The sequence below is a fragment of the Schistocerca serialis genome, unplaced genomic scaffold (genome assembly GCF_023864345.2).
Source record: "Schistocerca serialis cubense isolate TAMUIC-IGC-003099 unplaced genomic scaffold, iqSchSeri2.2 HiC_scaffold_601, whole genome shotgun sequence".
In the NCBI taxonomy this organism is placed as follows: Eukaryota; Metazoa; Arthropoda; class Insecta; order Orthoptera; family Acrididae; genus Schistocerca; species Schistocerca serialis.
Genome location: NW_026048192.1, coordinates 10,001 through 15,000, shown reverse-complemented (window position 1 = coordinate 15,000; position 5,000 = coordinate 10,001). Strand labels below are relative to the sequence as shown.

Here is a 5,000-nt window from a genome sequence, read left to right as displayed (position 1 = left end):
GCGGCTGCTGGCACCAGACTTGCCCTCCAATAGATACTCGTTAAAGGATTTAAAGTGTACTCATTCCGATTACGGGGCCTCGGATGAGTCCCGTATCGTTATTTTTCGTCACTACCTCCCCGTGCCGGGAGTGGGTAATTTGCGCGCCTGCTGCCTTCCTTGGATGTGGTAGCCGTTTCTCAGGCTCCCTCTCCGGAATCGAACCCTGATTCCCCGTTACCCGTTACAACCATGGTAGGCGCAGAACCTACCATCGACAGTTGATAAGGCAGACATTTGAAAGATGCGTCGCCGGTACGAGGACCGTGCGATCAGCCCAAAGTTATTCAGAGTCACCAAGGCAAACGGACCGGACGAGCCGACCGATTGGTTTTGATCTAATAAAAGCGTCCCTTCCATCTCTGGTCGGGACTCTGTTTGCATGTATTAGCTCTAGAATTACCACAGTTATCCAAGTAACGTGGGTACGATCTAAGGAACCATAACTGATTTAATGAGCCATTCGCGGTTTCACCTTAATGCGGCTTGTACTGAGACATGCATGGCTTAATCTTTGAGACAAGCATATGACTACTGGCAGGATCAACCAGGGAGCTGCGTCAACTAGAGCTGAGCAGCCGGCCGCCCGGGAGTGTGTCCCGGGGGCCCGCGCGAACACGCAAGCGTCCGCTCAATTATTCTGCAAACAGGAGGAGGCTGAGCTCCCCTGCACAATACACCTCGAAACCCTCTCAGGTCCCGGCGGCGCGCAGCGCCGTCCTAAGTACTTGGTCGGGTTCGAGAGGGGCGCAATCGCCCGGAGTTTGGCGAGTAGACGCTTTAGGTGCGACCACCCGTGCTCCCAACTGAGCTTGCCGCTGCCGACAGAGGCCCGGGAGCGTGCTGTCGTGGCATTGCCGGCGGGAGACAACACGCGCCACCTACGGTGGCCGGCAGCTCCAACGCCAGCGCCACAGAAGGACAAAAGCCCCACTTGGGTGCCGAAGCGAACTCTCCCAGCACAGCGCACGCGCCAACACGTCCGCACAGCTGCGATACAATCCACCTGCGAGAACCGCAGAGGCGACCGAGCAGCAGACGGCGTCGCGGCGCCGAGCGCCGGGCGGCGGCGCATCCTCAGCGCACACAGTCCTCAATCGGACCAGCACACTGCAGATGTCCACCGCGCTTCGCACCGGGCCCGCGAGGACCTACTTTGGCCGCACGGCGCCGCGTGCAGGGTGCGCCGGCGCGCAGCTGCGCCGCCTGCCGCCTCCGTCGGCCGGCGCGCCTGCCACTGGCCGCCCCCACCAGCCGGCTGTAGCGCGTGCGCCCACGCACCGCGCGGCCAGCACGCCGGGAGGCCCCCCCTCACCGGCCGGGGACGGTCCCACCCAGCCACCGCCGCGTATCGCTTCACACCCACATGCCATTCACGTTCGTGGGCATGGTGGGTATCGCTGAAACAACCGGTTGGTAGCTCAACCGATCGTCGCCATCACTGATTCACCTCTAGCGAGAACAACCGCACCACAACGGTTTACCAGTTCTTCATTTGCGTAACGTCACCAGCAAACGTAGACGTCCATCGCCATTTGCAAATTCAACGATTGTTGCATGCCTGTGTCAGGTGTCACGACACACTATGTCTGCCCACATACACGCAACAACATGTGCACGCTTCGCGAACACGTGGAAGGTGGCCCCCGTACGTATGCGATGTCCATTGCGCGAACGACTGTCAACCGGCCTCTGTCGCATGTCGCAGATGTGGAACGCAGTGCACCATGCTATCACGGTGTGTGAGAAGAGACGACTACGTCTGACAACACGCGCCACTACATCAACAGACGGCTCATGCTGATCGCCATCCACGGCATACCATACTTCAATCCAGCTCTTATAGGGAGACGACACGTAGCTGAGTGCACAATATTTGGACCGTATGGTTCGCCGTTGTTGGCGCAGTCGTGGTACGGTCACACATGTACCACGATGTATCATTCAGTACATGAGGACCAATGTGCAGTACAGTGTGTGATTTGGACGTACAACATCAGCGGACAGTTGACACAAGCCGTACCACAACGTAGGCTGTGCTTCGCCATGCGAATGCCAATGAACAACTGCGAAGGGCATTGAGCATGTACGTCCTGCTGCCATCCGCATTACAGTGTATAGCTGCAAGGTGTTTAACATGAAGCGATACTCTGGGGACCGGGCAGTGCGAGTAGCAAACTATATTGCGGGGGTTGCAGTTAGGCAACACTACACTAATTTAACGCGTCGTATGACAATTACAGAGCAGGTTAAGGCCCAACGTGTGTTGGGTTAAGGTACAATATAGGTTAGGTTAAGGTACAATATAGGTTAGGTTACGGTACAATATGGGTTAGGTTAAGGGACAATATGGGTTAGGTTAAGGGACAATATAGGTTAGGTTAAGGGACAATATGGGTTAGGTTAAGGGACAATATGGGTTAGGTTAAGGGACAATATGGGTTAGGTTAAGGGACAATATGGGTTAGGTTAAGGGACAATATAGGTTAGGTTAAGGGACAATATAGGTTAGGTTAAGGGACAATATAGGTTAGGTTAAGGGACAATATAGGTTAGGTTAAGGGACAATATAGGTTAGGTTAAGGGACAATATAGGTTAGGTTAAGGGACAATATAGGTTAGGTTAAGGGACAATATAGGTTAGGTTAAGGGACAATATAGGTTAGGTTAAGGGACAATATAGGTTAGGTTAAGGGACAATATAGGTTAGGTTAAGGGACAATATAGGTTAGGTTAAGGGACAATATCGGTTAGGTTAAGGGACAATATGGGTTAGGTTAAGGGACAATATAGGTTAGGTTAAGGGACAATATAGGTTAGGTTAAGGGACAATATAGGTTAGGTTAAGGGACAATATAGGTTAGGTTAAGGGACAATATAGGTTAGGTTAAGGGACAATATAGGTTAGGTTAAGGGACAATATAGGTTAGGTTAAGGGACAATATGGGTTAGGTTAAGGGACAATATAGGTTAGGTTAAGGGACAATATAGGTTAGGTTAAGGGACAATATGGGTTAGGTTAAGGGACAATATGGGTTAGGTTAAGGCGCAATATGGGTTAGGTTAAGGCGCAATATAGGTTAGGTTAAGCGACAATATGGGTTAGGTTAAGGGACAATATAGGTTAGGTTAAGGCGCAATATGGGTTAGGTTAAGGCGCAATATGGGTTAGGTTAAGGCGCAATATGGGTTAGGTTAAGGCGCAATATGGGTTAGGTTAAGGCGCAATATGGGTTAGGTTAAGGCGCAATATGGGTTAGGTTAAGGCGCAATATGGGTTAGGTTAAGGCGCAATATGGGTTAGGTTAAGGCGCAATATGGGTTAGGTTAAGGCGCAATATGGGTTAGGTTAAGGCGCAATATGGGTTAGGTTAAGGCGCAATATGGGTTAGGTTAAGGCGCAATATGGGTTAGGTTAAGGCGCAATATGGGTTAGGTTAAGGCGCAATATGGGTTAGGTTAAGGTACACATTGTTGTAAGGAAAGGTGTATTGGGGGGGGGGGGGGGGGGGGGGGGGGCGGCGGCGGCGGCGGCCGGTTTGTTGATTGTGATTATAGTAAGTGGATGCCTGCGGCATCATCTGATTTGCCACGTCAGGATGCACCTTTGGCTCATGACAGGCGGCGCTCTGATTCCATGCTTGTGGCAGACCTGTGTCTTTCATTCCTGCCATTGTTTGTGTGCTGTGACAGGAGGCAGTATTGTGATGTTGGGTGTACCCCTGTGTAGGACGTGTGTGGGTGTTGGTGGCTTAGCTGAGCAATGGTGGTTGTCGGAAGGGTGGGATATTCTGTTTTGTGAGTGGACCTCCCGGTCTGGTTATGATAGTGTGGATTGTCTAATGTGGCGGAGAGGATGCACTGGGTGTTGTTCCATGCTGGTGCTTACATATTGTCTCTGTGCCTGTTACAGGCAGAGAGTAGTGCGTGATAAGAGTGTCTGGCTGACGTGTGGTTGTGATTGTGAGCAGAGTCTTTCAGCATGTATACGGACAGTTGTATACATTATCTGTATTTTGATGGCTCTATCTATTACTAATCAGCGCCGTGTATACGTTTCATCCGGTTCCAGTCGAAACTGTTGTATCTCTGTACATTAGTGACACGGCGAGGCCGCCATGTAGTTACTCGTCTCGGCAGCTTCCACCGGTGTATGGCAAATGATTATAAGGAATCAGTCTAGTCGTCAATACCGATAGTGTGACGTCACATGTCTGGGGTGGGGGACGCTGCGCCCTTCTGGTGGGTCATGGCCTAGAAAGACTCTTCCCACGCAGGGGGGGCTTGGACTGTCATTGACTCTTCCGAGTAATATACTTGCCGTACGTTTTTGCGACTGCGAGTGCAACGCTCACCGGTACCGACATGGATGGAGCGCCTCCTAGCTGCCGCTGAGCATCTGCATTCGTACAGAGAGCAACGCGATCGCGTCTGTAGCTCGTACGTGGTACAGCTCGCAGCTCATGTATATGGACAGCGGGAATGTCGCATATTGGACATAACTCTTCATGAAACGCACGTTATAGGGGTGGATTGCACATTGCGAGTGCGAGCAAAGTCCGCCGTTCATCCGCTGGAGTTGCGAGTTGGGCGGTTGGGGTGGGGCACGGACGGGTGCAGGTGGAGTGATTGCCGGTCCACGACTTCGTGCGGCAGAGGCGCTGGCGTTGGGGTGCTGTTGTCGACAGAGGATGCAGGCTTTGTGGGTGGGGTCGAAAGAAGGGCACTGTGGGCCCATGGCTGTCTTAGTCGGCTTGGCGTCTCATAGATGACGGTATCGTCGTTGCAGGAGGTCATGTTGCGGGAGACCTACAGATGGCGGTATGTTTTGCGGTGCGCTCGACATGGCGGACGTAGTGTTGTCAGATTCGCATAGATGGAGGTATTGCATGTGGTTTCGCCGTATTTTCATAGATGGCGATACTGTTTTGCCGGCATGGTTGGCGTAGTTCCGTCGGATC

The 5,000-nt window shown here is 52.4% G+C and overlaps 1 non-coding gene across 1 annotated transcript in view; it reads right to left on the bottom strand.

Moving 5' to 3' along the window:
• LOC126448322 (small subunit ribosomal RNA) overlaps nucleotides 1-593 on the bottom strand; it is a 1,910-nt gene extending 1,317 nt beyond the window's left edge. Inside the window, exon 1 of the ribosomal RNA XR_007584102.1 lies at nucleotides 1-593. This exon is cut by the window's left edge and continues 1,317 nt beyond it. This is a non-coding gene — a ribosomal RNA (small subunit ribosomal RNA).
• Nucleotides 594-5,000: the final 4,407 nt, after the last annotated feature.